The 12,239-nt window shown below is 39.7% G+C and overlaps 1 protein-coding gene across 1 annotated transcript in view; it reads left to right on the plus strand.

The window, feature by feature from the left end:
• Positions 1-12,239, plus strand: part of Faf1 (Fas associated factor 1) — a 337,162-nt gene that overhangs the window by 25,044 nt on the left and 299,879 nt on the right. The gene's annotated exons all lie outside the window — the stretch shown is intronic.

The raw sequence follows: 12,239 nt of genomic DNA on the forward strand, positions 1-12,239 counted from the left end.
ATATGTACAGTGTATGACAACAGTAGCAAAGGGGGAGGGCAAGTGAGCTTCTTGTGTAAAGTTTTAGATAATAAAGAGTGTGGTACTATTAATTCAGGTAGGCTGCTAAGTTATGGGTGAATATTGTATTCTCTTCAACAACTGTTTATAAGTAGATATAGAGTTAAAAACTGGTAAAGGTGATAAGCTAGAAAACTGAAAATACACTCAAGCCTGAAGAATGCAGATGAGAAATAGTTAAAAATAATTGGTACAATTGGAAAACAGAAATATAAGATAGTAGAATTACACTCAGCTATTTCATAATTGCATTAAATGTAAATAGACTAAATAGTAACAAAAAGATGAAAATGAAAGACATATCTTTACTGTTCATAAGAATTTATATATGTAATATAAATATATAAAAAATATATATAAAATATAAAAATTCATTTTGGTTAGAAAAAAAGATGGTAAAAGGTATACCCTGTAGATGCTATTGTTAACTGAGTTGGTGTGATTAATATCAGATTACTAGATTTAAAGTTCTGGCTTAGTTTTTCTTCTTTCTACCCCTTGGGTATGTCATGATCGCTTCATTTATATTACTTATAAAATGCAGCTAATATTTGAGCTATCATAATAAGTACTTAATAGGATTGTAAAGTGGGTTGCTATTAACACTGTATGGGTGAAGCTCAGAGAGGTTAATAATTTGCTTAAAGTCACAGAGTTAGTCAACTTGGTAAGTTGCTTTTGAAGTCAGTTTTACCGTGTTTCAAACTTTTTTTTTTCTTTCTGAGACAGCGTCTGTGGAAGTTAGGTTGGTGTTGTGTGACACTTCCTAGGGAGACGTGAACAAACTTGTTTAAATCAGAAAGGGCACTGATGACAGACTAAAGTTACTCCTCTAAAGTCTAGAGCAGTGGGTTTCCTGGGGTTACAAATAGGAGTGTGGGCAAGGGGTTACATACAGGAGTATGAACTTAAAGGCAGTTCCGTCATCGAAAAGCTCACCCTAGCATAATCAGTGACTCACGGATACTGCCTCCCTGGGGCTCCTCGCATGACTTATAGGCAGCTTGACCTGGCAGAGTCTATGCTCTCCCACAGTTGTTAATGGCTTATATAATCTTCAGGAAGGGTTTTGCGAATCTTTTATGTTTCAATAACTTCCTGAAACTTGTGAGTTACTTTCTGAACCCCCTAAATTTCCTTTGCTTTCTAACTCCTGAAAGCAGAGTATATTGTTATGCCACAGCTGGCATCAAACTGGGTATCCTGCCTGTACCTGCGGAGTGCTATACAGGTTTTTGCTTTTAAAAACTATACCTTAGACGGGTGGTGGCAGCACACACCTTTATTCCCAGCACTTAGGAGGCAGAGGTAGGTAGATCTCTGAGTTTGAGGCTAGCCTGTTCTACAGAATGAGTTCCAGGACAGCCAGGGTTATATAGAGAAACCCCGTCTTGAAAAAACACCAAACCAAACCAAAACAAAGCTATACCTCGTTTTTCTGAGAATATTCCTTGAATTATATTGCATTCCATGCATTGCTTCTTTATAAACATACCTACTCTGAGGAGCCTTTTTGAAGTCACCTACCTTGTTCCTTATTCCCTTTTGGAGCCTCCTCTCCCCCATTTCTTCTTGTATTTCTCTTCCTTTTCCCTCTCTGTCTCTGGCTAGGTCTTGTTTTGTTACATAGGTTGGCCTTGGACTCTTGGATCCTCCTGCCTCTGTCCCTTGAGTTCTTGGATTATAGGCATATGTCACTCTGGTTGGGATCCATTCTTTCTATGCAAAAAAACCAAAGAGCTGTCTGTTTTCATATGTCATTAATGGACATAATTTTAATTTTCAGTATTAGCATTTATGATTTTATTACTTGCTAGTACATTTTGAAGATGTCCCTTTCTTAAATGGAGGAAATGCTGTTAATAACTATGTTGCAGGTTTCCAGAGGTAAATGTTAATTTGCTAAATTGTGTTTAAAGTAAATTAAAATTAAAGCAGGTGACTTAGATCGTTGGAGTCAACTTTGAATAAAGAAGATACTGGTATCCACATCCTGCTGCCGTTCTTGATATGATAAGTTGCTTGGCACATTAGCACAGTTTTTCTGGGGTATTTTGTGAATACAGGGTCTCACTGTGTAGTTGAGGATGGATTTGAACTTGCTATGTTGTCATTGCTGACTTTGAACCTCTTGTTTCAGCCTCCCAAGTGCTAGTACTAGTGTATGCCACCACATCTACTACCTGTAAAATTTTAGTCATAATAAATTAGATTATGACAATTTATGTTTTAAGTTTCTGTTTGTACTGAATACTTACAAATTGTAATCTACAGTGGGGTTATAAAAAAAGTGAAGTATGTCGGCATTAATTTAAGGAATCGGTAAATTAAAAGTCTTATGAAACCTGAGGACAGTAGCTTTCATTTTATCCACTATAATTTTAGACCCTATCAATGTGCCTGGCCATGGAAAACTTTCTTACTTTTTGGTAGTTTTATTATTACTATTTTTTTGAAAGTCCTGTGTCAAAACAAGTATATAATGAAATTTCCAACATCTGTTAAGTACTTGCTCCCTCTTGTGGATAGAAATGAGAATGTAAGTTACTAGAATCCTTTCTCTGTTATTAAAAGATGTACATCAACAGTTTGTAAAACTTACCAAAACATTCCTGTTTTGAGTATTATTAGTACAGTTTTACCAACCTACTTATTTTAGTTCACTTAAACTTGTTATTGCTCAAGTATTTTTTCTTTCAAAGTAAGGAAAGAATTTATAGCTTCCTAGGACAAAGTTTGTATAATAGTATAGTCATGGGCCACATAATGGTGTTTTGGTCAAGAACTAACTACACATACAATAATGGTCCCATAAGATTATAATAGAGCTGAAAAATGCAAAGCCAGGTTTGTACTGTTGGCATGAACCTGTCAATCATGATTTGTTATTGCTTTAAATATTACTTAAATTACTGATATTTTCTAGAAGAATTTTATATCTTTGCTTATGAGGATGATTGCTATGGATCTGTAGCAGTTCTAGGCCTCTCTTGGGCTGTATGCCAGTTAGGTGAGCCAGTGGATCAGTGTGTATGGGAGCTGCAATAGTACTTGGTGGTGTACCTACACTCATTATTTTTCTTTTTGGAGACACGATCCTGCTAGTGGCTTAGGCTGGTCTTGGACTTCCCTTGTAGTATCAGCTGGCCTCAACCTGGTCACCTTCTTGCCTCTATTTCCTAAGTGCTAGGATTACACATGTGTACTACCATGTGTAGTTTATGCAGTGCAAGGGATTGGTCCCAGGGCTTTATGTATGCTAACTAGGCAAGCAATCTACCAATTGAGTTACATCCCAGCCCCTGAGGAGACTTTGGAGAGCAGTAATGTTAGCTATTTCTTTACTGCCTTTAAAATTTTGAACAAAAATTTCTAGTGGCAACTTGAAAATGCTCAGGAAAGGAATTTTTAAAAATATTTAAAATTTTAAAATTTTTAAAAAAATGTTCTCTCGTGGCTGGAGAGATCGCATAGTGGTTAAGAACACTTATTGCTCTTCCAGAGAATTGGGGTTTGATTCCTAGTGCCCACATGGTGGTTCACGACTCTCTGTAACTCCAGTTCCAGGGGATCTTATAACCTCTTTTGACCTCTGTGGGCACCAGGCATTGCAAATGATATGCATACATGTATGCAGGCAAAATACCCATACATAAAAACCATGAATAAGTCTAATAAAAAAAAAAAAAAAAGAAATGTACTCTCAGCTAAGTTGGTACAGTATAAGACAAGATCTCATTTTCCTTATATACCCCTATCATTGGTTGCTTATTTTATCACGCATAGCAGAGGCCATGAAACTGCCACTGTAACTTGCTTACAGTCTTATTTCATAAGGGCTACTCTCAGGGACTACAATGCATCTGCTAGTCCTTCAGCCACATCATGGACTCTTTTAATCAAGGAGGTATTAGACACAATACTACATAGAGGATGGCTGCCCAGGGAGCCACACCCTACCTCCATATGTCTCAGCCTTAGCTGAATGTTTTCTTATCCATGCAAGGTCAGTCCAGCTGTTGCCATAGCAAGATGGTACACATACATGCCACACAGGGAAAAATGGCTATATTGGGGTTGTTCTTATTGCTCTACTCTCAGATGCCTTAGTTGCATGTCTTAGAACATATAACAGCTGATATGCTAAACTCATCTTTGATTCTGATCTGTCCTTATTTGGGGACACTTGTGTTGCACAACTTTTCTTAGGGAGCTGTGAAAAAATTAAGTGTAGATAGGGAACTGACAACAAACCAAGGAAATGATTCTGCTTAAGTCTAGCTTGGTGAACCAGTGAGTGTATTGAGGTTACTGACAGGAGCGTGGGTGACTTTTCAGTAGAGCTGTCTACATTTTACATAGATGATGTAGCTTACCAGTGTAGTCATTGATGCAGCTTTCATAAGTCATATGAGATGAAGCTTTTTGGTGATGCCACTGTCTTAGAGTCACCCATGCTGCTATAAGTAGCTCCAATAAACTATTGGTTCATCAACTGAGATTTTGGTGGGTGTTGTTGGTGCCCTATTGGCATAAATGTTTGTTATGACCATCTAGGAGAAAGGTCGTGCAACAAGGGAAATATAAGTATAATTTCCACCTCTCTCTTTTAACTCATTTGGGAGGGATCAGGACTGGACAAATAAAAAGCTAGGTAACTTTATGAATCAATAATAAGATAAGATATAGTTAAGTAGAAAAGAGTTGTTACAGACAACCACACTGGAGAAAGAGGGAAGGTCCTGTTGTCAGGAGTTTCCTACGTGTGTTTGTGCCACTTACCTGAGGTTCTTGAAACAAGTAGTTCACATGTTTGGAGTTTTGCAGAGTTTGGATAGATTTGAATAGATTTTCCTGGTTGAGTGTCCCTAATCCAAATGTCTACAATCTGATGTTCCACAATGTAAACTGTTTTTTTGAGTGTCTGATGCTGAATCATTTCAGCTTTGGGACATACTGGATTCTCAGAACAGGGATATTCAATGAATGAAAGTCTTCAAACCTTAAAATATGAATCCTTTTCTTTTCTTTTCCTCCTCCTCTTCTTGTATGGTTAAACGTGGCTTAAAAGTAAGTCTTTCAGACTTTTTTATTTTGGTGCATAAAGTCCAGTAGTTTTAGAGAAACAATTTGACAGTGGGCTGGACATGAAGACATTAAGACTTATGAGGGGCACTTGAAGGGAGACATTGATTTCAATCATATATTTTTGTTGAGAGGAGAAGGTAGTGTATATGAAACAATGCATTTGACTGGTCTGTGTAATTTTGTGTACTTATTTATATGCATGTGGTATCATAAGCAAAATTCCCTCTTTGATGTATTTGAAAATAAAGAGAAAATTGTAACTAAGATACTACTAGGATTTAATCATAATTGTTAATATTTGGTTTTTATATTTGTGATATGTGCTTCAAGTAATGAGAAAGGTTTGTGTCCTCGAGAAATTCATAATCTGATCCTTTGCTCTGTAGACTTAAGTTATTTTGTTTTTTATTTGTTATTATTCAGTGATAATGTTCTGGGAAATTGGCTCAGAATAACAGCTTCATAGGAGATTAATTTAAAAAAAAAGGTTTATTTTTATTTTATGTGTATGTGTGTTTTGCCTGCATGCATGTATCTATATTATGTGTGTGCATGATACCAATAGAGGCCAGAAGAAGGTATCAGGTTCCTGGGAACTAGGGTTACAGAGGGTTATCAGTCACATGTTGGTGCCGAGAACTGAACTAAGAGTAGTTCAGTTCTCAGCCATCTCTTCAACCCTGAGATGGATTTATTAAGCAGAATTGTGTGTTTGTGTGGGGTGAGGTAGGGTGTATGTGGTTGTACTGGGTCTCATGCAGCCCAGGCTGTCCTTGAACAGCCTATGTACTGGTATTGAACTCTTTCTTGATCCTTTGGTCTTGAACTCCTGATCCTCCTGCATCTACCTTCCTAGTGCTGTGATTATTTATTAACCAGAATATTAATTTACAAAGGAGTGGATACTTTTATTTGAGCATAGTATCTGTAATCACTGTTTGTGATGTCTTCTTCCTGGTATTAGCATACCAGAGAAACCAGTTTGGCCATCCGTATGTGAATTTGGTAAGCACTGAAGCAGAGTATATTATCTGAATTGGTTTTGCAGATGGCTTAATTAGTTTGTGATAAGTCTAGAGAAATTCCTGCTCCATTTCCAGTGTTTGAATATGCATGCCATTATTTGTTTAGTACTCTTTTAGGTGGTTTTGTGTGTGTGTGTATGTGTGTGTGTGTGTGTGTGTGTGTGTGTGTGTGTGTGTGTGAGAGAGAGAGAGAGAGAGAGAGAGAGAGAGAGAGAGAGAGAGAGAGAGAGAGTGTGAGTGTGTGTGTGTGTGTGTGGTAGGGGAGTGGGGAAGGGAAGCCAACTGGGAGGGGAGAGAGGGAGTCTCCTTATAAGCCATACATACAGCCTCTAGCCTGGAACTCTATGTGTAGATTAGATTAACCTTGGACTCACAGAGATCCACCTGCCTCTGCCTCCAAGTTACTGGGGATCAAAGGCATGTGCCATCACACCCTGCTCTATTAGCATCTCTAAGATATCTCACAGTGATTATTTTGGAAAGTAATAGACAAATTCTAATTTTATGATAGCCTTCTCCCTTCTCCCTTCCTCTCCCCTTAGGTCTAGCTTGTTATAAAGCAGAGGATTACTTCTGATCCTCTTGCCTTTACCTCCCTAGTGCTGAGATTATAGGCATGCCCTACCACATCTGGTGTATGTGGTACTGGAGTTTGAACTTAGTTCTTTGTGCACAGAAGGTAAATATTCTACCAACTGACCTATATCACTGGTCCCTGAAATTCTATAAACCTCTGCTGGGGACCAAAACCAGGGCCAGGCAAGTGCTCTGGTGCTGAGCTAAGTAAGTTCCCACACCTATTTCTTTCTTATTGTTGTAGCATGTTTTCACACTATTAATTCGTTCTGGCGTGGAACTTCCTATGTAGCTCAAACTGACATTGAACTTGTGCCATTCTGCCTACCTTATCCTCCTGAGTGCTGGATTACAGATGTGAGCCACCACATCAAGCTTGATTCTTCTTTTTTCTGTAGAGACTACTTTTTAAAAGAAACTTACCTAAGGTATATAGGATTATGTTTATTTGGAATGATGCATATCTCTTGGTTTTGACAGTCTGCTGTTTCCCCATCCCTACCCCTATTTGCTTAGGATAGCTTTAAATTCCTGATCCTCTTGCTTCAGTCAGTCTCCCAAATGCTGGGATTAAAGGTACTACCATATTTACTATCTCTCTCTCTCTTTTTTTTGTTTTGTTTTTTGTTTTGTTTTGTTTTGTGTGTGTGTGTGTTTAAAAGAAAACTTTTGTTGGGTTTTTTTTGAAACAGAGTTTCTCTGTGTAGTCTTGGCTGTCCAGGAACTAGCTTTGTAGACCAGGCTGGTCTCAAACTCACAGAGATCGGCCTGCCTCTGTCTCCTGAGTGCTGGGATCAAACATGTGGGCCACCACTGCTCAGCTAAAAGAAAACTCTTAAGAAATGTTATTGAAGAAACAAACCACGGTGACTAGTATTTTCTAATATGAAACTACTATTTGGCACCAGTACTCTGGCAGTGCTTACTTAACATTTGTACGCACTTACAAACGTGAATAGATTGCACCAGTGCAGTCATGCCAGCTTATTTTACAAATGGTGGGTATATTTCTTTTTCTTACTCTCCATTGCCAGTGGAGTGTAAAAGTAGACCAATGAGGTGAAAACGAACAGTGACACACTAAGCTATGTAAAATTCCCACTGGTATAATTCACTAATCCCTTTTAACAACAAAACTTTTTCACTGAATTAAAAAAGAGTTTACCTGAGAGTATGTACATCAAGTTGACAGATGTACATACATACTCTCTTAGCTCTGCTTGTTCTCAAACTTGAGTCAGTGTAAGAAGCATGTGATATGTCTAATAAAGTGTAGATTTTAGAACTCTACTTGCTAGAGGATGTGTGCTACAGTTGCCTGAGATAAAGGATAAAACTTGGAGTATGTGAAAAGCAGCTCAGGTAAATCTGTTGGAAAGGTGAGGATCCCACAGTAAATTACACTGTGGTACACCATGCTGCCGCTTGTGCTCACCAGGACAGTGACTTGGCTAGCACAGCCCCAGCCCTTCTGTCTAGGTACCTTTCTGAGGTATCTTTTGAAGTCATGCTACCTTCTGTGATAGAAGCACTGACAGTCATATTCTTTTTGTACTGCATATACTCTTAACTTCTCAGTATTAGGGATCCCTTACATATGTCTGAGTTTTTCTATAATGTGGAAATTGCTAGCCTACTTCTCTTTCTTAATTTTTTTCAACTTTAATTTTTTTGTCACTATACTCTTTCTTTTTGGAAATAGGGCCTCTCTATGTAGCCCTTGCTGGCCTGGAACTCTCTATGTTGACCAGGGTGGTCTTGAACTCACAGAGATCCATGTGTTTCTGATTCCAAGTGCTGGGATTAAAGGCATATCCCACTATGCCTAGCCTTCACATACATTTATGCTTTAATAAAACTGAATAAATTTCTGAACTGAATGCTTGTTGTTGTTCTTTTTTTTTTTGCCTCCTCTTTCTTTTTCCTATCTTTCCCTGAGCCACTTTTTTTCTGTCTTTTTTTGTTTTTAGAATTTAGAATTGGTATTTGTCATTAGTATCATAATGATGATCATCATTATTTATGAGTATGAGTGTTTCACCTGCATGCATATCTATCTGTGCATGTCTGTCCATGTGTGTTTCTTGGAGGCAAGATGAGGGCACTGAATTCACTGGGACTGGAGTTAAAAATGATTGTAAACTAACCAGGTAGGGGGTGGGAACTGAACATCAGTTCTTTGGAAGATTAGCAAGTATTATTAACCAATGAACTATTTCTCCATACCAATTTTTATTATTTTTAATTATGAGTGTATGTATGTCTGTGTGTGGGTATGTGCAAGTGACTGTAAGTGTCCTCAGAGGCAAGAAGCATTGATTTCCTGGATCAGGAGTTAGAAGTGGTTTGTAAGCCACTTGATGGGGATATTGGAACTGATGGTGTGTCTTCTGGAAGAGCGCTCTGAGCCTATTGAGCCATCTCTCCAGAACTCATTTTTTTTTTTTTTTTTTGGTTTTTCGAGACAGGGTTTCTCTGTGTAGCTTTGCGCCTTTCCTGGAGCTCACTTGGTAGCCCAGGCTGGCCTCGAACTCACAGAGATCCGCCTGGCTCTGCCTCCCGAGTGCTGGGATTAAAGGCGTGCGCCACCAACGCCCGGCCTCATTTATTTTTTATCATAAAATTATGAGCTTTTAAAGTCTATCAAGAAATATAACAAATAGTAAATATAATGAATATGTAATTAGTAAGTCCTGTATTTTCCTTATATATTATTAGTCAAATGTAATTACTATTGCTGTTACCCTATTCATGGAAAGAATGAAAATTAGGTACTTTGGACTTTCATTAACAAAAACTGTCTAGAAATGTTATGGTTTACAATTTGTAAGAATTCTTGAAGACATGTTCTAAAAGATCTTATAACACTTAAAACTATGTAGTTGTTAACTGAGACTAACAACTAATTTTAAAGAGGTACACTATTTTGGGAAGCTCTGCATTCTTTGTAGTAAAATAGCTTATAATTAAGCTGACTAGATGGTGCAAATAAATTTGTTGCAACTCTGTGGGTTTGGTCCTGGATTTCGGCACCAAACGTGAGCTCTGCAGCTCTGGGGAGAGGTATCCTGACTACTTGGGAGTCAGACAATGGCTGGAGCTGCAATGAGACAGCAGCCCTGGAGGGTGAGGTAGCCGCTTAGAACAGCTGCCAGCTGGAGGGTGAGGTATCCCAGATGCTGCAAGCCATTTAGGACAGCTCTGACGACTGGAGGGTGAGGTATCAGGGATGCCTCACATACCTCACAGCTTAGGGCACTTCTGTGCTGGAGGGGAGGTTATTCTGACTGCTGGGGAGAGTCAGGCCTGGAACTGCGTCAGCAGGGAAGGGTATCCTGACTGTTCAGGAAAGTCAGGCTATACCTGGTGTGGTGGGGGATGGTCTTCCCCACAGGATATAGCAATCCTGCTCCTTTCCTGGAGAGTTGCTACAGCTGAGCTTTGCTTAGCCCCCACTTAAGGGGGCTTCCTAACAGAGCTCTGTTTCTGTGGCCTAAGATGTTGCTTCCTTTGCTTCACTCTGCAAAAGGGGAAACCCCTGTAGAAATGTAGCAATCTCCTGAGGCCCTGGAGCAAAGTGTTACTTTTTCAGCTCTCCTTTGCTCTCTCCACTATGGGACATCTCAGCAAGGATCTTCTGTTTAGCTCCTCCTTGTACTGTCCACTGAGGGCTGTCCCAGCAAGGTTCTTCTGTTCACCAGTGAATGAAGATCTTCACACTCAAAACTCTTGAGAAAGAGATTTATTTGGGAAGGAGGGGTCCAGAAGAGTAGGTGCCTCTACCAGGGTGGGGAGAACAGCCAACTGACCAGGCAGGGCGGTTTATATAGGATCTCTTGGGGGCGGAGTCAACCAGTGATTGGTTAGTTTTTTTCTGCCCAAGGATTGGTCAGTTTTGTGGGCTAGGGCAGAGATGGCCCTGATTTCAGAGCCCAACTGTGTTGCTTTCACTGGCTTTTCTTGGCTTTTTGACACTACTTCTAAGGCCAGTGTACATTACTTTTACTGACTCTGATTCTAGGGACCAAGAATGTTACTTTGGTACTGGTTTCAGAGTCAGGGCATGTTTCCTTGGTTCTGGGTTTGGGAATAAAGTGTTCATTTCTCTGGCTTAGGTCCCACCAGGCTGAGTTTCTTTCCCTGATTCTGGGCCCCAGGGCCAGTGGGGGGTACTACCTTCCTGCTCTGTGATTGGTTGGTTTCACAAGTCACCAGGGGCAGAGATGGCTCTGATCTCACTGAGCCCAGGGCCAGGGTGCTACTCTGTGATTGGTTGGTTTTACAAGTCATTTGACCAGGGGCAAAGATGGCTCTGATCTGACTGAGCCAAACTGTGTTTCTTTCTGCCCTGATCTGAGCCATCTTTCCCTAGTTCTGGGCTTCAGGGTTAGGGTGGGTTTCTTTAGCTAGCCCCTTTTCCCTACAGATGGGCTTTGTGGCTCACATTAGTAATCCCACCACTCAGGATGCACGAGGATTGCTGCAAGTTCCAGGTCTGCCTGGGCTAAAAAAATTGATGTTTTATCCTTTATTCTTTCTCTGTTCCCTTCAGTGGCCTTGGCACATTTCCTTTTCTCCTTTGGTGTTCTGTTGCCTTTTCATTTAAAAATTTACTCTCCCTCTCTTTTCATCCCCTAATCTCCCCCCTCTGTCTGTCTCTCTCTGCACATGCACAACGTGTGTGTGTGTGTGTGTGTGTGTGTGTGTGTGTGTGTGTGAGTATGTGAGTGTGAATGCATGGCACAGTACATGTGTATTGGTCAGAACACCTTATAGGAGTGGGTTCTCTTTCCACCACATGAGTCCTGGAATCAAACTCTGATTATCATGCTTGGTGCCAAGCTGAAACATTTTTACTGCCTCAATAACATACATTTTAGGTTACAGATGAAATTATAACCATTTCAAGCAGTGTTTCTCTTTTCAGGACGAGCCAAGTTGTTAGATTACAACAATATAGGTTCAGATTATTTTCATAAAGATGCTGTTTAGAAAAGCAAAAGGAGACACACTACATGCTGATGCTTTAAATCAGTGGTTCTCAATCTGTGAGTTGGGACCCCTGGGGTAGAATGACTCTTAAACAGGGGTTGCCTAAGACCATCGGAAAACACATATTTACATTATGATGCATAACAGTAGCAAAATTATAACGTAGCAACAAAAATGATTTTATGGTGCGGGGGTTTGGGGGTGGGTCACCACAACATAAGGAATTGTATTAAAGGGTCACAGCATTAGGGAAGTTTAGAACTACTGCTGTAAATACTTCCATATTTTTCTGGCCACTTGTTTTCATTGTTTTAAAATTTGCTATGTTATAGAATTTGTTTATGTCGCCGGTTCGTATTTTAATTGAAAAGAGGCAGAGTTTCCATTGACCTGGCTAGAATGGATCAGTGAGCCTTGGAGGACCCAGGAGGGGAGAGAGAGAATGACCCAGAGGGAAGAGGTGGAAGGTTGTGTAGGCCTTTCGAGCTGGGCAGCGAG

Source organism: Peromyscus leucopus, chromosome 2 (genome assembly GCF_004664715.2).
Source record: "Peromyscus leucopus breed LL Stock chromosome 2, UCI_PerLeu_2.1, whole genome shotgun sequence".
NCBI lineage: Eukaryota > Metazoa > Chordata > Mammalia > Rodentia > Cricetidae > Peromyscus > Peromyscus leucopus.